Here is a 21973-nt window from a genome sequence, read left to right on the forward strand (position 1 = left end):
TTCTTTTCATTTATCACAGTATTTAGAGGGGGAAATGGTACATTCATGTCAAAAGTCACTTTTTCCCCATTATTACCTAAAATTCACACAGAAGAATCATTTTGCTTTCATTTAACCCATGATCATTATACATGTATATGAGACTCAGTGTGATACTGTGATACATGTATACGTTCCATAATAGTATTAAGGTATCTCATCTTATTACATTTTTAAGAAGTTAATTGTTACTACAAGGTCATTCATTACCATATTTTAAATAGCTGGTAACCTAGCTGTTTAACTAGACACAGCCTAGAGTCATCTGAAAATGTAGTCACACTTGAGAGATTGTCCAGATCTAATTTTCCTGAGAGCAAATTTGTGGGAGAATCTGTGGAGTTTTAGTTTATTTAGGATAGGCAGAAGCATGACTTGGGCATGTGGGTCTGGGCTGTATAAGAGATAGAGCAAAGCTTGAGCATGCGAACCAGCCACCAAGCAGCATTCCTCTATGACTTCTGCTCTACAATCATGCTTAAGTCCTTGCCATAACATACCACAATAATACACTAACCTGGTAGTATAAGCCAAATAAATCCTTTTCTCCTGTAAGTTGGTTAAATTGTTCTTATCACAGCAAAGACCAGCTTTATTTCAGACACAGTTTCACACACATGAGCCTACCCTACCATTTTGCTCAGTCTTCCCTGCAAGCTGCATGTGAATAGTTGTGGAAGAAATAGTTCCAAATGAAAAAAAAACCAGTTGTCTCCAGAGCCAGGCCAGAGGAAAGTGAGGGTAGTTAATGAACAGAAGTGGATAGTGGATAATTAAATAGACAAGTAATTATTTCAACAAGTGGTTCTAGAGATCTGAGCTATCCTTACATAAGAAGAGGGTAAGGGTGGAGGGGCAGCCCTATCTTTTGACTATTTGTCAATTATAATGGAATTTTTATTTTTAAATGGGTAAACATGGACCATTCAGTACCATACAATTGTGAAATAACTTGTTTATTCAGAGATTGACCAGTATCTAGAAAAACAAAGAGTCATCTTGATCCTGGGAGAGGAGTTAGACAGAGGTTAGTTCTTAGGTGACTTTGCAGACCATATGAAGATGTTTATATAATTTTGATAATAGGATTTTGCTAATATTTAATAGGATAAAATATACATAATTCAATTTCTTTGTAGTTATTTATAACACTACTTGAATGATTCTACACATATGTACTGGTTAGTTTTATTGTCAACTTGACCCAAGCTAAAGTGATCTGAAAAGAGAACCGTCACCTGAAGGCAAGTCTCTAGGGAATTTCTGATCAGTAGTTGGGAGGGCCTAGCTAGCTGAGACCTGTGTCATCCCTAGGCAGTGGTCTTGGGCTGTGAACTAAAAGATGAACAGGGCACAGGGAGCAATCCAATAATCATCATTCCTCCTTGGTTTCTGCTTTATTTCCTGACTACAGGTTCCTGCCTTAAGTTGTTGCCCTGCCTTCTCTCAGTGGTACAGTGCAACCTTCAAAGGGAAATAAATCCTTGCTTCCACAAGTTGCTCTGACCATGTTCTTTATCATGGCAATAGAAAGAAAACCAGGGCATCTGTCAAATGGATAAATTGTGATTTCTTTAAGCATCAGATGTTTGGTACTTTTTCTTGACATTTATTTTAGGTTCTTGTGTGTGTGTGTGTGTGTGTGTGTGTGTGTGTGTGTGTGTGTGTGTGTATACCAGAAGAGGGTTTTGAATACTCTTGAGCTGCAGGTGTAGGCAGTTGTGAGACTTATTTAGGTGTTGACAAGACAAGTTTGGGCCTTTGCAAGAGCAGTTAGTGGTCTTAACTATTGAGCCATCTTTCCAGCACCATATTTAGATATCTTAAAAGTTTTCACTCTTGTAAACAGAACTATGACAGATATGTACATAAATATCTGCCTATAAATATTCTTTTTCCATTTACTAAAATTGATAAATCTGAGGCAAGAGTAGAAACATTAAGTCTTAAAGAAACCAAACACAATCAAGGTCCAATTCCAAGTTTCATTTTTTTCTTAGATTAGAAAATGTGGGATTGCTCAAACAGACTATTAATTAATCTATTTTCCTCTAATATAATCCATACTTAAAGCCAAAGTAAATTTTTAAAAATACAAACCTGACCGTGCCTTCCTTACTAACCCTTGCATGATGATGTTTCGATGTATTAGAGAAAAGCTACATAAATTTAAGACAATAGTAAGACTTTTTCTATATATTGCCAAGTTGTTTTTAAAGAAGATTATAGCAATTTATACTCCTAATAAGCAACATACAAGATATGAGTCTTAATAGACCATAATCAATGCATGCAATCACATACCCGAGGAACACCAGATACTTAGCAAAAGTTCAAAGTAGTGCTTTTCGGGAATCCAACTAGTATTGACCTTTATGGTTATAAAGGTCTCCAACTCAGCATCAGAAATCTACCTAGCCTCTGGATCTTTGAACAGTCATAGATACATAAGCCTAACTACTGAAATTTGACTAGATTTGAAATCTAGTGCTTTAATTCATAGAAATCTAGTGGCTTGTAATTTAATTCATATAAATGTTTCTTAGTGTTTCTGATGGCTTTGAAAACATGATATGATAGGATACATAAGCGACCTCAGAAATTCTAACAGAGAACTTCTTCAGCACATAAACAACTTCAGCAAAGTGGCCAGATATAAAATTAACTCAAATAAATCAGTAGCCTTCCTTCATACAAAGGGTAAACAGGCTGAGAAAGAAATTAGGGAAACAACACCCTTCACAATAGTCACAAATAATATAAAATATCTTGGGGGGTGGGTAACTGTAACCAAACAAGTGGAAGAACTTTATGACAATAGCTTCAAGTCTCTCAAGAAAGAAATCGAAGAAGATCTCAGAAATTGTAGAGATCATTTAATGTTAATTCTCCCATGCTCATAGATAGGCAGAATTAACAGTAAAAAAATGACCATCCTACCAAAGGCAATCTATATATTCAATGTAATCCTCATCAAACTCCCAACACAATTCTTCAAAGACATGGAAAGAGCAATTCTCAAATTCATCTGGAAAGGCAAAAAACCCAGAATAGTGAAACAATTCTTAACAATAAAAGAACAGCTGGGGAAATCGCCATCCCTGACCTCAAGCTTTACTACAGAGCAATAGTGATAAAAAATCCTTTGTATTGGTGCACAGACAGACACGTTGATCAATGGAATATAATTGAAGACCCAGAAATAAAATAACATACTTGATCTTTGACCAAGACACCAAAAATATACAATGGATAAAAAAAAACAACTTCAATAAATGGCATTGGTCTAACTGGCTAACTGTATGTAGAAGAATAAAAATACACCCATATTTGTCACCTTGTACAAAGCTCAAGTCCAAGTATATCAAGGACCTCAACATAAAACCAGCTACACTGAATCTAATAGAGGAGAAAGTGGGAAAGAGCCTTGAACTCATTGGCACAGGGGGAAATTTCCTAAACATAACTCTAATGGCTCGTGCTCTAAGAGGGGTTAGCAGCCTCTTAGGATGAACAACAACATGAACTAACTAGTACCCTCAGAGTTCCCAGGGACTAAACCACCAACCAAGGAGTACACATGGTGGGACTAATTGCTCCAGCAGCATATGTATAGTAGAGGATGGCCAAGTCGGTCATCAATGGGAAGAGAGAGGCCCTTGGCCCTGTGAAGGTTCTGTGCCCCATTGTAGGGGAATGCCAGGGCCAGTAAGCAGGAGAGGGTAGGGTGGCGAGCAGGGGGAGCGGGGAGGGAACAGGGGTTTGTTTTTGTTGTATTTTGTTTTATTTTGGAGGGGAAACTGGGAAATATGACATGTAAATAAAGAAAATATTTTAAAAAAGGAAAAAAAGAATGGATAAATGGGACCTCATGAAACTGGAAAGCTTCTGTAAGGCAAAGGACATAGTCAATAAGACAAATTGGCAATCTACAGATTGGGAAAACATCTTCACTAACCCCACATCCAATAAAGGACTAATATCTAAAATATATAAAGAACTCAAGAAAACCAAAAAAAACCAACACACATACAGTAAAGGACTGCTGGGTCTGTGCTCATTCAGAGATGATGCACCTAACCCTCAAGAGACTGGAGGCCCCAAGGAGTTTAGAGGTCAGGTGGGGTGGGGAGGGGTGGGGGCATCCATGTGGAAATGGGGTTGTGGGGGGCATGGGAAAGAGGTGTGGGATGTGGAGCATTTGGAGGATGGATGGGGGGAGAGCAAAATGTGGAATGTAAAAAATAAATTAACTTAATAAAAAAAGAAAGAGAAAAGAAAACACAATTTGAATTCTTGCTAGAAAAATAGTCTTGTTTATCAAATACACACTGAGGAAGGGCTCTGTTAGTCGACAAAGACTGACTATATTTTTAACACTCCTGCAAATGGTGAAATCAATGCAACAATCCATTTCATCTCCAAATTCCCACACAATAGTAATCAGCAGATTTATCTCTTTTACCCTGATTTGAGGTTTCTGGCAATATAACTTGGAGTTTAATCCAACTTTCTAAGAAACAAACCTTGTTTGGTTGTGACTTTTATTTTGTCCTGGCTTTACTTTTCCAAAGTTAGGGGTGTTGTGTTTTAAGCTCACGGAAACAGATTCACAAGGCACGAGACCCTGTTCTGTTGTCTTTTGACCATGAGGTACCCTTCAAGTAACTCCTTCTTTTAAAGGAAAATCCAATTGAAGTGACATGTGGTGCTAAACGCAGTTATTAACAGAGGAGTATATAGATGCAGAAATGATAAGCTACCAAAGGCAGAGTCCTTGACCCAAGAGGTTTAAAGTTGAAGACAGCACTAGACAAATGTCAAGTAACAACAAAACAGCCAGGGATTGCTATGCAATCAGTCTCAGGGCATCAAGGAAGCACAATGGAGTTATTCACCTCCCACCCACCCTAATAAACAGATGTTGGAAAAATTCTGCACACCTTGGAACCTAGAATACTTTAGAATGTAAAAGTTGAAAGTTCACGCTTTTGTAGAGACAGTTGGAAAATATATAAAATCAACATGCAGCTTATTTTAGCCTCAGTTAATATCATCTAGTGCAGGGTCACTATAGGTGTTGGGTTTTGAAAGATTTTACTGGGGGGATTGTTTTGTAATGCTAAGACTGTTTCTCCCATCTCTTAACAGTTTTTATGGTGGAGAGGGAGTATAAGTTAAGAAATTGATTTTAATTCTATATATTTATTTGTTTATTTTTCTACTAATGTAACTCAGTATAATACACTAAATAAATTTAAGAGGAATGAATCAAATACTTAGTGGTTTAGACTTCATTAGTCTTTCTGAGTATTCTGGCTTTGGCTTGCTAACATTATAGGAAGAAAAATATAGTCAAATCTCCAAGTGATATTTAGTCATTAATAGTTTAGTGTGTGTTTAGTGTTTTCCAGATATTTACTTCAGAATATAAACCCTGGATTATGTTCTCAAAGGAATTAGAGCTATTTTTCTGTACGTTCTCCTTTAGTTCTACCTTCCCACCCCCACCTCCATGTCCCGTGGTTCTTATAAAGGCTTGACAACTGGAAGGCTGGGAAGCTGAAGGTCTCTTCCTTTTGCCCTGATAAGGCAGCATAGCTACTTGTGGAAGCTTCCTACAGAGCTGTGAATGCTGTCCCTCTGTGGACAGAGACGTAATTTGATTTTCACATGGGATCAGACCTGGGCCTTGCCTGTCTGCAACTGTGTGTTATATTAAATTACACCTAGTGTTTTCTGCCTGACTCACTGAACTACTGTTCTCAGAGACCGTCCAATCTTCACAACTTATTACCTCCATTGGGGAACATCCATGTGGTTGTTCAGCAGCCTGCTGTCTGTGGAAGCAATGATTTGCACCATGAACCTATAAATCAGTAAATTGAGAAGCAACCAGGCAAATATTGCAGATGAACATTTTGGTTAGTGCATGCCACTTTGCCCCTCCTAATCTTAAGCTCTGTGTTTGTATCTGTTTCTGTGGTGTTTTGTTGTTGTTGTTGTTTTGCTCCACTTTTATGTTCTGGCTCACTGATTTAAACTTGATTATGAATCTGACTGAGACCCATTAGCCTTCTCTGTTACAGTCACAACCTGTCACATCACAAAGTTGAAGAAGCTGAGCTTTGATGATAGTGGAAGAAGGCAGCAACAACAGCAATGGAATATACCTGTTCATCAAGAAATGAGGGCAGGCACTCAAGCCCTACTACTTTTTCCTCAGATTTCCTAATATCTGGTTTCTAACTTAGAAGGTGCCACCCATTCTTAATATGGGTCCCACCCCCTCAGATAATCATTTATGAAAATGCCCCCACAGCTCCAAAGTGAGGTAAAGAGTGTTTTCTGTGGACAGCATATGCCTAACAATATAGATGGAAGAGTAAAAAAGACTGACTAGGAAAGAAACAGCAATGCTGTTATAAATTTGGGGTCTCAAACAACAAGAAGATGTTATGCAGCAAACTACATAAAAGAAAACTGCCTGAGTAATAAAATACAAATTTTAAGCAAAAAGTATTTTAACAATTGGAGCAATTCAAAGTATATCAGCTGGAGCCTAGAGAGCAGGAAGTTTGGAGACACTATGTTAGCACTGAAGACTCAGACATTTAAATTAATTTGATGGCTACTAAATGAAAGTAGGCTTGGGGAACTGTAGGTCCAGAGTGCATCTTACTAGGTGATACACTCTATTGACTGAAGTAGTGATCAAAACAGAAAGAGCTCAGAGAAGAATGGGTTATTAGCTCAGTTTTAGTCTTGAAGAATTTGAGACATAGAGAAACCATTTGGTTAAAATTGCCACTAATAAGCTTATAATTTTGTTCCATATTTACAGAAATTCATTTTTACATTACTGATTATTACTTTTATTATTAGTAGTAAATATTACCTCCTCTTACAAATGTTATGAAGGACTGAGACACACAACTATAACTGTCACTTTGAGGAGATTCATATCAAATATATAGATAGAACCTACACTAAAATAATTAGACATAAAAATTACATTTAGCAAAAGTCTAATGTGTACAACATAAGTAACATATGTGGAAAAAATATCTAATGATGGCAATGCTTAATTGAACCACAAAAGGCTTCAAGTCTTAAACAAGACTAAATTTCCAAAAATATATAATATAGAAATATAAAAATATAGACAGAAGATATCTAAGCAAGTCATTTCTAATTTGAGGCCAGGAGTGAAGGAAGCATGGGTTTTGTAATTTATAGTGTTTATGGCATGAATCTGAAAGAAAGCATCCTCTAAAGTAACCCATGCCCATCATGTTCGCTAAAATGAGCAAAATCTTAGACAAATGTGGCTAACATTACGTCTTCCCAATTGTAAATATATTTGAACTTTTCTTGATGGATATGGGTTAGTTTTCTTATTATCAAGAGAAAAAAATGTAGCTACCATAAAATAAATGTATGCAAACTACATATGTATCTTTTTCGACATACTGATGTGTTCAATTATTTGTAATGAAACTTACATTTGACTCCATTGCTTTAATTATAAGCACATTGAGCATAGAAAGTAGACTTGGATAATTGTTTCACCATTTGTCCCTAATGTAGAATCATTTGGAATCTGTTCCAGTTCTGAGTGAGGAAATAAAGAGACCATGAATGGACAACACCTATTTTTTTGTTTATCTGAAAGTAAAAGAGGTTGCTATGTTGTGGAGTTGAGTATGAATACAGGCTGCTTGAACTTCACTCCTGGCTACCTATGCTTTGCCACTGTGGTTACACACAGATTGAAGGTATATGTCTAGTAGCATTTAATAATGCTAATTTTATATGGAGTTAAAAAGAAAACAAATAGCCCTTTGCTCTCTAGGGTAGGTATATGGCTGGCACCAGAAACCACCATTTAACATGGGCTACTTCTGACACCAATGCCAAACAGCAGTCAGGGGCTCAATAAGTTTCCAATAGAAGCTGTAAAACTGTGATCATTTAAAAGTGTAAATCTGATATATCTTTCAAGCATTAGAAACAGACATTGTCTTTGGCTGCTACCAGGAGGAATGAGTCTTCACAAATTTCCTCACTGTGCTAAAATATCCAGCATTTGGTCAAAGATTTTGAAGCTATGGCCCAAATTGAAATTAGCATACTTATTGTTGGCACAAAATTTTTTCTTTCCAGGAAACAGATGTAAAAGCAAATCTGAAAGTGATAAAAAAAAAATTTCATTTTTCATCAATGTAGAAACCCATTCTATGAGACTTTTTTTAGTCCTACCTCTGTCATTCACAGTACATATTTCAGCAATATTTCTTATTCATACACAAGAACAAGCCATGGCTGAAGTGCACTATTATGATGGCTAATCACCACAGCTATGTAATCCAGTGTCATCCTCAATGTTTTAGTAGCATAATGCTTTTGACTACAACCAGGCAAACTACAAACCTGAATAACTGATGATAACATTTAGATAAAGCTCAGAAGTGACAGCACCTAGAAAGAATAGGCTTTGACTTAGTCTAGATCCAGTGAAGTATAAAATTTTGTTCCAGTTCCCCTAGAGTAATCCTCCCAACTCTGGAGTTGTTTTGGGTCTGGACCAAAATAGACTGAGCAGCTAAAGAAAAATTTATTACTTATCCTGTCCCAAAGGCTATTTCCCTTTAACTGCTTCCTAAGGGCTCGGTTTTTAGTCTTGCTGGCAATGTTGGATATATTATTTGCTCAGTCAATCAACAATTTTAGTCAAATAGGTTACTTGACTATATTTTTTACTATTGTTCTGATTTTATTGGACTTGATCAGTGCTTGGAGCAAATTCACTTAATCAGCTGTCTGGGTTTGGCTGTGTGGGCTTGTGAAAAGCCCTCAGTAGAGCTAAAAACCACACAGTAGATTCAGTAAGTCTATGTGGATAGCTATGAATATTTACCTACCTTTGCCCCTTGCTGTGGCTTCAGGGTTTGCGGTGCATTGAGGTAGGGAGGTTGTAAGACCTTCCCCCCGCTTACTGACAGTCTCTTTGCTGCATCGCTATCATTATTATCAACATCATTATTCAACTTGAACAGTGGAAACTCAAAGAAATAGTCCAGGAAAATGATTAATGTCCATTTTTTATTCCTTCCCATTTTATGTTTAAAAAAAATCATATGAGCAGGTTTATGTTGTCTTAAGTGAAGGTCCTGCCAGTGTGCTCAACCACATGGTATATGTTATGAAGCAGAGGAGTGTCTCGTAACTTTCAGTCAGAAGTCTGTCAGATTTTATTATTTCTGAGGTTACTGCTTTACCAAATTCTTCAGAGCTCTTTCTTACCACAACTTCTGTTGCTCCTCTTTCTTATCCCCCTTCTTTTCTATCTTCTCAATCATGAAGTTCAGGGGGCAGTTCTGAAATGACAGTTTGGAAACTCAAAAGCAGGGAAGAGCAACTGCATCGTTAGAAAAGAAAGGAGGAGTCACTGTATCTTGAGCAAAAGAATAACTGTCAGAGAAAAGAGTGTAGAAACACAGAAGATGGGTGCTTTGATGCTTCCAAATTCATTATCTTTTCCATGCAAGAATGCTAAAGAGAGGGTTAAGTGCTTTTGAAAGAAGTTTAAAGGACAACCTGCTGACTGCTGGGCTATAAGAGTAGTTTCTACGTCTTGATAGTGCCAAAAGAAAATATCTACAAAAGTCTAAAACATAAAATGTTAATTATTCTAATCTATCTATAATAGATGATCAATTTTGATTTTTCTCTCTCATTTCCTCTTCTTTCTTTCCCATTTCCTTCTCTCCCTCTCATTTTACTTTTTAACAAACTTCAAATATACAATATCATTTTCCAGATTATAGTCTGGAGTGATCACTCACAGCTCATTCATTGATCTAAAAGCAGGTAGTCCTGAGAGAAAATCGAAGGTGTGATACCCCTTTGGTGTGGTGATAGACTTTAAAGATCACAATTATAATGTCAGAGCTTGAGATAATGATAGGGTTAGTGATGTACTGTTATACTCCTAAAACTCACACCTGTCTTAGAAAAGTCTGTCATGAAGATACACGAAAAAAGTATGGAAATGAAGGGGATTCATAAAAATGGAAGTCTATTTGGGAATCAGACTAATTGACCTTTCTCTATTTGCATGTATTGAATATAAAAATTAGTGTTCTGTGTGGAAATGAGTCACCTAATTGGAATATTGTTTGAACCAGAATTAGAGTAATTCATCTATGTCAAAAATGATTAAACATTAGAGATAAGAAGACCTATAGCACGTCAACAAATTTGGTGTTGAGACTCCTTGAACCTTGAAAGAGAAGTGATTCCCTCAATTTACTAGAAAGAATTTGGATACTAAGAGAAGCTATGTCTAAAGGGAGGGCTATGAACTATGAAAATTCCTTTTCTATAATAACTGGCTGTGGTCTCCAACCCCCCTTTGCTTGGGAGCGACTTGGAAGCTGGGGCTGGGTTTAGAGACAGGGTTTCACTGTATAGCTCTGGCTGTCCTGGAACTCACTCTGTAGACCAGGCTGGCCTCAAACTCAGAAATCCACCTGCCTCTGCCTCCCAAGTGCTGGGATTAAAGGTGTGTGCCACTACTGCCTGGCTTGAAGATACTTTTTAAAAGACTTTTTAATAACATTTTACTTGGATGTGTGCATGTTGGTATGGGGATCTGCAGCTTACAACAGCATGCTAATGAAGGGCAGAGAATACTATACCAGAGTTGATTCCCTTTTACCATGTCAGAGATCAAACTCAGTTCCCCAGGCTTGGAAACAGGTACCTTTACCATAGAGAAATCTCAATGGCTCTGAAAACAAAACAAAGCAAGCAAACTAACAAACAAAAAAAACCTAAAACAAAACATGCTGAAATTACATATTGCCTTCCTTTTGAATGTATATGAGAAAACATGTCCCAAACACATGCATATATACTTAGGCTATACTTATGACTACAATATAAATCACTATATAAGTATATTGTGCACAATATAAGCACTCCAGTCCCAAATAATGACAAGACTTTTTGTTAGTTTATGAAAGCTTAGTTTTATAGCTTTGGCTTCATCCAAAATAGCTCCTAATTTAAATTAGTCTATTATACTAGATTAGTATAATTCTGCCACGTGCCTCTTCAGTCCCCGTATATCTAACTTCCTCTGGATCTGACTAGTGAATTTCTCCTAAATATCTTATTGGCAAACCTCCCACCTCAGACTCTTTTTCAAAGTTCTTAACTCTTCTAGGAAGTTCCTTAGCCTTAGGCCCAGCCTTAGGCAGGTGAGAAAGGACAGAGAAACATTTTTACACAGTGTATAAAAAGGTTCTCTCAATATATACTCATGTCAAAGATGAGGGAGGAATGTCAAACTCACAAAACTGGAAATGATTTGATGTGCTGATCAGAGGAAACTACCAGAGAATAGACTAAAGACAGCAGTGACAGAGCCCAGTGCTTTGGAGGCAGAGGTAAGAGGAGCCCAGTCTTGTCTATGTAATGAGCTCTAAGACAAACAGAACAATATAGGAGACCTTGACCAAAAAAGAAAAGAAATGTTAATTAATGTTAATGTCTATTCTGAAAATTTCGGAGACTCTTGAGGAAGCCCTAAAGTTCTCTGTTTCTTCAGATTCTAACCAATCATCTTTTTTTTTTTGAAACAGAGCAGACTAATACCTCATGACATCAGCCCTAGTGCTAGAGAACCCAGAGACATGAAACTCTCATTCTATTTAGATCAACAAGAAAAAAATATCTCAAATTGGTGAATTTTTACCAACATGAAATAGAGGCCCACATGTTTTCAGGGAGTGGATAAATTGCTGTCATTGAAGAAAGACTGCAAGAGCTGTGTGTGTGGGAAGAATGCTCCAAATGTGGTCTTCTGTACACAATACTGGAAAACAAATGAACTCGGTCACTTGTGGTTGGTTACCTGCTCATGACCTACACAGGATCAAACTTGCTGAAGTACTAGGATGTATTAGAGGAGGATCACAAGGTGCCATCGCCTTCTTAGGCGCCATTGGCAGCTGACAGCTACAAGTGAAGTGTTCCCTAGTTTGCTGTCTGTTACTGTGATAAACATCATGAGCAAAACTAAGTTAGGCTTTATTTGGTTTAATGCTTCTGCATTATAATTCGTTATTGGGGAAACCATGGAGCAAGGCTGCTGGCTGGCTCAGCCATTGACTTACTCAGTTAAATCTCTTATGCAGACTTATGAGCCCAGGGATAGTATTGCCCACTCTAGAGTGGGACATCAATCAAGAAATATCTCACAGACATAGCCACTGTCCAATATGTCTACATGATTTCTTAACTGACGTTCCCTCTTTCTAGTGATTCTAGGTTCTACCAAGTTGAGAATAAAAACTAATGAACATAGAGAAGAGGAAGAGTCAACCATATGGATTAGTAAGTTAACAAAATAAAGAAGAAGCATGAAGTTGGGAGGGAAACATATTAGACAGTAGCAGAAAAAGTTAGGAAACCGAAGACTTTGGGTGATATGCTCAAAATCTGTCTTATAGACCCTACCAGGCTTCCTGTCAAGATGATAAAGGACTGAATCTCTGAAACTGTAAGCCAGCCTCAATTAAATGTTGTCTTTTATAAAGGTTGCCTTGGTCATAGTGTCTCTTCATGGCAATGGAAATCCAAACTAAGACAATTAGTAGTAGAAATATACATTTTTATGTAAAGGTATCATGATGTCTGTCATATTAGGCCTAAAAGAGATTTTTAGAAAAAGATGTGTTTAAGTCTTATGAGGCAATAGTATAAGTGTATTCTTTTATTAATCTTTGATTCTGATAGAAATGTTATTTAACAAATCCATGAATAATAATACCAATAGTAATTGCTTTCTTTCATAGAATCATTTCTAGGCACACAGTTTAGAAAAATTTGACTTGGGAAAGTCCTTTAAACATCATTGAACGTTTCTATCCTATACACCTGAGAAAGGAATTTTCTGTTATTCAAAGACACCAACGTTTATCATTGCTCCCAGCTTTTTAATGTCAGAGGCAGGCAGATTATGGCTGTTTTATTTTCAGTTAATTCTATATAACTCAAACATCATAAATGTGTAAACAGTAAATAACTATGAGCAAATGCATGCAATTCTTAATCTAGAACCATTTATTTTGTTGTAGCTTTTTTCGAGATAACATCTTTATTTTCTTAACAACACGTTGCTATTCTCCTCTAATCTTGTTCACAGTCAGTTTTAAGGCTTCACTTGCTCAGACTGACATCTACAAATAGCTTTAACTTTCTGCTAGCTTCTCACCAAAATACATGGAAAACAATTTCCATGTTAATCCGGCCCTTTTAGACACTTTAATATTTTTTCTTATTTCCTTTTTTCAACTAATTGTTCTAAGTTTTTTTGTTTCTCTGTAAATGATCTGAAATTTTTAAGCAGACTAAATTTTTCTAATGTTTTGCGTAATTTAGTATGTCTCATAAAAGAAAACAAACATACCAAGAGACTATGTAAGTTGCTAAGAACCTCAGTTTATCACGTTATCCAGCTATACATTTTCCTTTCAACTGTGGGGTTAAACTACTGATTCTACAACTTCTTGTATTTAATTCTGCGATTAGAATATAAACTTTTAAACCAAAAACAAAAAACAAAACAAAACAAAAAAAAACTTCAGTAGAGTATTGGTAAGCAGTAAAGGCAGCACATACCCAAGAGTGTTCATATTTATGGCATGTGAAGCTGCACAGAAGAAAGCTTCTTTTATATTAGTCTTTTGTATTTTTACATTTGACTGATTGAGTCAATGGAAACCAGCCCTAATTGTTGCTTTATAGGCAACCGATGGTTTCCATCACTGGCACATACTGAACGAAGCCTTCAGGGAGTACAATGGGACTGGCCTCCTGTTTTCTGTTACTCTGCAAATCAAAAAAAGATTGGTAGTTCTGATGAATCTTTTATTTCTTTTGGTTGCCTACACAACATTCTGCCAAATTACTTTACAATAAATAATAAAAGTCAACGAGAACTATGTGTTTATTCTCACCACCAATCCAAATAAAAGATTTTCGGTAAATGAGTTATTTCAAATAAAGCACGAAGTTTGAAGAAAGTTATTAAAAGCAAATTTGCCTTGCAGTTTTTTGTTATTAGGATGCATAAAGCTGGAGAATACGTTCAACTTATGTTGATGTTATTTTAAAAATTCTAGTAAATCTATTGGCAACAAAGCAATTCTAAATGTATCACTTTATCTTACAAAATGGTATTTAATGAATAAAACTTACCATTAGGATAATATAATGTATTCAAATTCTCCATAATACTGAACCTCAGAAATCTAATTCATTAGGTATGCTAAAATAACATTGTTTTTAAATGCACTAAAATAAAACAAGCATTGATGCTAAATGAGAAAAGACTGCACTTAATAGTAAACAGAGCTTAATGTTGCCATACACACTTTCTCAATGGGAAAATACATTAATGAAGTCATTTTTATGCAGGAACATGGGGAACACCACAGTCTGATTACTAGTAAGTACATATCTACCTCTCTTCAAAACACAGCATTCTTCATATTCATTGTGGTTGTTATGGGTTCCTTGCCATTACTGGTCACTGTCCCTTTTTCACTTATAGAAAAGTCAAGATGGGGAATGATTAAATCATTGGCCCATAGTATTGGATGTCTGTGCTTATGCCAAGATTTAGCTCATCGTAGGAATTCTGTTATATCAGAAAGCCATGGCTGCACCTCTATGCCTTTCTGTGAGGAGTGGTACTGTAACCCCACAGAAGCTTGCTGACCAAAGAATGAGCAAATGTGACATCTGGAAGCTATTTCAATCTTGCAGGACATTAATGCAAGTGTATTTGGGTAATTGATTGATTTAGCACATTTAAGAGACGTTTCTTCTCAATTACAATGCTGACTATGAACTAATGGCTCAGTAAAGAAGCAATGCACTTTTCATGGCTGGGGTGCCACTGTGCTGGCTCCTTTCCCTATTGGATGATATAGCTTAAGCTGTAAACTGTGTCTTAAAATGCCAGTCAATGGGTTACTGGATAACTTTCTAGAAAGTTTCAAAAGATCTGCTCGTAATACATTAAATTATATGGTTTCAGATGTATTTAGTTATTTTTTTTTATTGTTACAGTGACGTGCCTCACCTAATAATTCAAACACCTCTTAAATTACCAAACAGCCATTAGGATATGCACAGATTCTATAAGCCAAAGGTTACAAGAGTACTTTACAGAGTTAAGAATTTTTAGAACTCAAAAGGCTTCCTCTGTTGCAGGAGATATTAAAAAGAATTGGCAAGTTCCTGCACTACACCCAGCTACTCAGACCTGGAGGTCTCCCTGCCAGTTCTTATCTAGTGGAGACTCTCTGACTTAGAGCTCCAAAATCTCTCCACCCAACTCACTAAGTTCCCACTGGCAGATCATTACCAAGTCTATGCTTCAAACCCTGAAGGCCTTTGTGGTGCACATCTGGCAAACCCATGCTTTGCTCTACCTTTCTTTCTTGAACCCAGCCAAACTGCCATGTGAAGGAAAAATGCTACATAAACTTAGGTCAGAAACAATGGTAACTCAATTGCTGGGCACAACAAGAATCCTAATCTTGTAAACCATATTAAATCTAAATCCTCTGGTTGCGAATCCTCTCTCCTGCTTCCTGTCTTCCTCCGTCCAACCTAAAAGTCCTGCCTACTCTCCCAGTGATTGATTTCTTTATTCATTAGGGGATTGGTTCACAAGAAACCACCTGACTCATTCCTCCTTCCAGACAACCCCTCCTGGGAAAGCAGAATTAAAATCAAAATACAACAGTTCCAGGGCCATCCACAACATTCCTCTATTATGTATTAAATGGTCAGTTTATGGAGAGACAAAGTGCTACATGGAGTTCAGGCTATGCCAGAATGGCTGTGAACAAACGAAACCAAACTAAAATAAACCAAACAAAACACAATAGCAACATTGGCTCCTGAGTCAGAAAGAGTTAAACAAGCTTATAGAAGCTGGAGTGTTTAACTGAAGTAGAAAATAATTGGAAGATAAGTCAATAGACAGTAAAATATTCCAAAATACGTAGTTATGGATAGGATTAGAAAACCTTTCTAAGGGGATTATGCAAGTCTTAACAATATCAAACATTGGGAAAGTGTCCTATTTCGTATTCAGTCTAATGTTTAAAATGAAACAAGAAACATAATTAGGCAAAATGATGGGAAAGCTACTATTTGGTCATGTGAGGAGTTATGAATACCCAGTATAAGCCAAGCACAAAAGGTCATTATTTGTTTAAAGACATGAACAAATGATTGTATGAAAATATGAGAGAAAGCAGAAACATAGTGCTATGAAAACTCCTCAAAAGAGAGTGACGAGGGAACAAGAGAGGCTGAGAAGGGTCTACAGAGAACAGATCTCCTGACAGGCAAACCTAAGCAAGGTAAGAGAAAGGAAGAAGCAGGTAACATGCTGAGTGCCTCCTCATTCTTCATCATGTTCATCCTGATGAATTCATCCATTCCAGGTTTGGGCTCACATCAGAATTAGTCGTTTGTCTGTTTTTCCTGTTGTCGTTGTTGTTGTTGTTTTAATCCAGACTTGAAAATGGACTATCACACATCTACCATAATTTACAGGGAAACAAAAGAATAATAAGACATACATATGAACAGTGAACATCAGTTTATTTCCATACTGTTATTATTCTAATACAGTTGGAAAAGTTATTTGTGTCATTTTAGGCACCAAATATAACTCTATGTAGAAGGCTAGAGTATCAAAATAGTGAAATTGACTTAGAGCAAGGACGTCATTAAAAGAATCATGTGTGTGATCCTTAATATTTTTGACAATGTGGAGAATCTACCCCCATGTCAATGAAGTCCAGTTAATGGACATGATGTTTCACATTTCACAGAGGGATGAGTGGTGCTGATGGCCAACTTACCCATAACTCCTTCCTTCTGCCTCACTGCCCTTATCTACTTCTTCCTGCCTCACTGTCTTTGCCTACACCTCCTTCCTTCTGCCTCACTGCCCTTATCTACTTCTTCCTGCCTCACTGTCTTTACCTACACCTCCTTCCTTCTGCCTCACTGCCCTTATGTATACCTCCTTCCTTCTGCCTCACTGCCCTTACATACTCCTCCTTTATCCTTCCTCAGTGCTCTGCTTGCCTGCCCCCTCTACTCAATTGCATCTTCCTGTAAATGGGCGCATTTAGCTGTATAAACTTGTTCTCAGTGCTAATGATGTATGTATAGTTCTCTGTTCACCATCTTTTGTTCTTCAGCTTTGATTAGTTCAGGACTTGAAACTTTAAAGGGAAACAAACATTTAAAGGGCATTTAATTGTTCTTCTGTAAGAAGTGAGAGAGATCAAATATAACTGGAACATAGTATGCTTTAAGCTTTAAACAATATTTGTTTAAGATGTGGTTATTGACCGAATTATATCTTGAAGGATCAATGGTGTTTTGCTGATAGGCTAGGTACCTATTCTATAGCTGTATTCAAGGGTAATATTTTTCCTGTATTCCGAGTAAAAGAGTGGGAAATAGAAAAAAAGTAAGTAAAAACAAGTGAGTCACCTAGACACAAGAAGAGTAGAGAAAATAAAGTAGGCTAGAATTACTTGAGGCAACTCATGAATTCACCAACATTGGGGTTTAGATGCTGATTATATTTCATACCATAAGCTAAAAACTAATATATACTTATCAAACTGTCAACCAAGAGAAGTAGAAGAACAATCTTGCCATAAGGACTGTGTCTTATGGGATATATTAAATAAGTGACCACTATTGAATAAATAGTACATATGCCCATTATATTATATATCCCTAGTGGTACTTTTTAAAAACAAAGTATTAATTAGCAAGGTATAAGAAATATGGCCAGGATAACTTTTAATCAGCTCCAAGCAACACTTAGTATTACTTGGGACTGAACTTAAGGTCAGGTAGTATGAAAGTGAAAAGGCATATTCAAAAATGATAAAGCACAACTGTGATTAAAATCTGGTGTCAAAGTTGATTAGTAGAATGGTTTGGAAAATGTAACACACTATGATGCTTTTCCATAGTTAGAACTGATGGTTTGGGCACTATGACAGACAGAGATGCTTTGTGTTGTCCCTGTCTCATGAGAGTTGAACTCAAGAAAGGATACCTGAGAGTCTACTCTGTAATACATGTACCACATAACATGTACAAAAGCATATAGACATACATACACACAATCATGCATGTATATTATAAATGCAAACACACTCATACACACACCCACATCATATACACACATACAAACACACTCATATATGCATGCATATCACACACACTCATGTGCCTCACACACACAGAAATCTCATACTCACACACATCGTGCATACACACATACATGTCCCGCACACTTCCAATAATTATTAAGTTTTGTAAGAAGCACAATGGGAAGAGTTTAGAGAGGCTATCATTACCTGACACAGAAGTCACTGACTGAGTTTATTGACAGATGACATGCCTGGGCACAATGGCATCCAGACTGTACCTACAAAGTTTTATTTACAGAGAAAAGACAACCTTGGGAGGCAGGAGGTTGGGGGACCGTCCAAAATGTACCAAAGACCTGGTAGGTGAGCTCAGAACTCAAAGGGAGGGGCCCTAGATGAAATTCCCAACAGTAGAGAGAGGGAACTTATTGAGCCTTCCTCCAGCAGGAGGACAGGGCATCAGGTGAGAGATGGGGTTGCTATCCCACAGTTACATCTCTGACCCATAATTGTTCCTGTTTGAAAGAATTACAGCGTTGGGAATGGAGAGGAGCCAGATGAAAAGAAGGTCCAGTGACAGGCCCAAAGTGAGATCCAGCTCAAGGGGAGGTCCCAAGGCCTGACACTATTACTGAGGCTATGGAGTGCTCACAAAAAGGGACTTATCATGACTGCCCTCCAAAAGACATAACAAGCAGCTTAAAGAGTCAGATGCAGATACTTACACCCAACCAATGGACAGAAGCTGCTGAACCCTGTGGTTAAATTAGGGAAAAGCTGGAAGAAGCTGGGAAGGAGGGTGACCCTGGGCCCCTGAGATCTCTCAGACACTGGATCAGCAACCAGACAGCATACACCAGCTGATATGAGGCCCCCAACACATATATAGCTGAGAACTGTGGGGTCTGGATTCAGTCAGAGTAGATGCACTTAACCCTCAAGAGACTGGAGGCCACAGGGAGTTTAGAGGTCTGGTGGGGTGGGATTAGGGGGTACATCCTCATGGAGACAGGGGGGTGGGGAGGAGGTATGGGATAGGGAACGGTCTGAGGGTGAACCAGGAGGGGAATAAAATCTAGAGCGTAAAAAAACAAAAAACAAAAACAAAACAAAAAACTTCTCTTGTCTCACTCAAAGGGAAGGAAATGAGGTGAAGAAGGGTCCCTCTGTGCATCATATGTGTAGATGTGGGGTCTGGAAGCTCAGGGAATTTGTTCTAGACAGCTTTGCATTCTTTAGTGATGTAGAAGGAATTTATTAGGTAGCTAATAAATGCCAGGCACAAACATATCCTAATACTCATTCACTCTTGGACATAGATTCATGAGAGAAATCTGCCTTTTGTTTTATTTTTTATGCAATATTTGTCAGATTTTGGTGTTAGAATTATTCTACATTCATAAAATAAATTGGATTGGCTTCCATCTTTTTCTGTGCCCTGGAACAAATTATATAGAATGGGGTTTACTGGTCCCTTTTAAGTTTAAGTATTCCTTTAGTAAAGCAATCCCTAGAGAACTTGGGGTCATCTAAAAATGTTTTTCATCATGACTACTAAAGATGTTACTCAACTAAGATTTTAATAATTTTAAATTGCTGCTTAATGCCTTCTCATGAACATCTTCCATTTCACAAATCGTACGTATTGATTGGCATTACACAATATTGTCACCTGTTATAGGGTACTTATGTTTCTCATTCTTTTGCTTCCCAATTCTATTGCCTTTTGCCTTTTCTTAATCATGTGTTAGAAGAAACTGTTTATTCCCAATAATCCACAGATTCATTACTTCTGTTTTTTTGGATGTTAGTCTACTTATTTTCTTTTGAAATGATCTATATGTTTTGGGGTTTTTTTTTCTTAGTCATCTTTTGATAATCCTTTCTTAATTGTGAACTTGTTCAAAGCTGGGATGGTTACTCTGAGTGTCAGCTTTTGTCACTGACTCTTTCAGGACTGGAATTCATTATTTTGTTTTTGCAAGACACATTCTCGACCATTCTTTCATTTGTGTTTGTATTTTAAGTCATGAGAGTTGTTGTAAATAGCACAGGCTCAAATTGTTCTACAATGATCTCCAAGTGTTTCTGTGTGTGGATTTACCTAATTCACGTTGAGATTCCCAGGTGATGTTTTCTCTTTTGTTTTATTTACACCTTTCAAGTTCTATTACCATACCCTTTATTGGTGCCTATTATGTGAATTCTGTTTTGTTTGCTTTCATTTTGCATATATCTGAAAGTTTAAAATAATACTTAAAGAACTATAAATACTATGTATAATTCAATTTGTTTTGTCTTAAATTTTAACTGTGTTAATCATAAAAGTTGAACCTTTATTGTCCATTCATATAAAGTTGAAAAATGGGATAATTTTAAAATAAAGAATGGCAAGTGAAGGGGGCTTTCAATAATTAGGAGAATTTATTCAGGTTTCTAGGAAATGAAGTAATTTATTTTCTACACAACTTTTTCTTCTACCCAACTGTGAAAAACATGAAAGAAAAAAAGTTATGGAAAAAAAAGAGAAATATAACTTTGTTTCTCATGTGTGATGAGAATTAACCAATTCTCTTATGTTTACTATTACATTAATTACTTAGACATATGACCTAGGATTATATATATTAATATATATATGTGAATTCTTTGTTATTAAATTACATTTTATGTTATTTGGGAACTTCTAATAATAAATTTCTATACATTTAACAGTACTCTGTATAACAAATAGCGTTTAGACACTTTATTATAGTAAAATACTAATGATAGCCCTAATCCTGGGTTTCCCATATTTAAATTCAAATTAATCATTGCCTTTATCATTGATCAATTTGAGGACTTTTTTATCTGGAAGAAGATGTCATATTTTCTGGCCTATTCTATATGTTACAAGTTTTTTGTAACTTTTCTATCCATTTTCTTCCAGTCTTTAAGGAAGTCATCTAAGTATCATTTTGTTCCTCTGGGAAAGTATTGAACATTTTTTTAGTTGTTTTAGTAATATACTTTTTCTTAGCTATCTTATATCTGGCCTATGTATTGATTGTTGACTAAAGGTAGTTATCTCTAGCCCTGGGTAGAGAAGAGACTACAAGGTAAAAAAATTGAGTTATCAATTTAGAACGGAAAACTGAGCCTATATTGAGACTTATTTTGCAATGTAAACTTTACTAGGTTTTTAAAATTGAAAATATGCCCTAGAAATATGAGCATATAAATGAGAGGGTGAAATAGGGCCTGATGTGAAATGAGTTTCCCAAAACAAACAAGAAAGGTTTAAGAAGCAACTAGCTACTCTCAGAGTTTTCTGTTTGTTTTTGTGATCTTTAATCTTCATCTCTGATCTAGGATTAGATGTAACTTAAGCACACAAAAACACCTAAGAGAAAAACTATGAAGTGTTTGAGCATCCTAGACTCTGCCTTCACTGCTCTGGTCAGACCTTCATTTGACCCAGAATTTTTCTACTTATACAAGTCAAATAAGTATTTAAGGTCTTCTCTGCTATTCTTTTTTCTAAGCTTGGCATGACCTTTGCCATCATGAATTAGAGTTCCTGTGGTGGTCAACAGAATACCTCAGTCCAAAAGTTTGCTCTATGAGTGGTGTTTGAATCAGGTACTAGGGGTTCAGAAATCAGCACTTAGAAC

General features: G+C 36.6%; 1 long non-coding RNA gene across 1 annotated transcript in view; it reads right to left on the reverse strand.

Moving 5' to 3' along the window:
* Positions 1-16606: 16606 nt before the first annotated feature.
* Positions 16607-21973, reverse strand: part of LOC116097725 — a 66929-nt gene continuing 61562 nt past the window's right edge. Inside the window, exon 3 of the long non-coding RNA XR_004121535.1 lies at positions 16607-16673. This is a non-coding gene — a long non-coding RNA (uncharacterized LOC116097725). The remainder of the gene's footprint in view (positions 16674-21973) is intronic.

The sequence above is a fragment of the Mastomys coucha genome, unplaced genomic scaffold (genome assembly GCF_008632895.1).
Source record: "Mastomys coucha isolate ucsf_1 unplaced genomic scaffold, UCSF_Mcou_1 pScaffold2, whole genome shotgun sequence".
Classification (NCBI taxonomy): domain Eukaryota; kingdom Metazoa; phylum Chordata; class Mammalia; order Rodentia; family Muridae; genus Mastomys; species Mastomys coucha.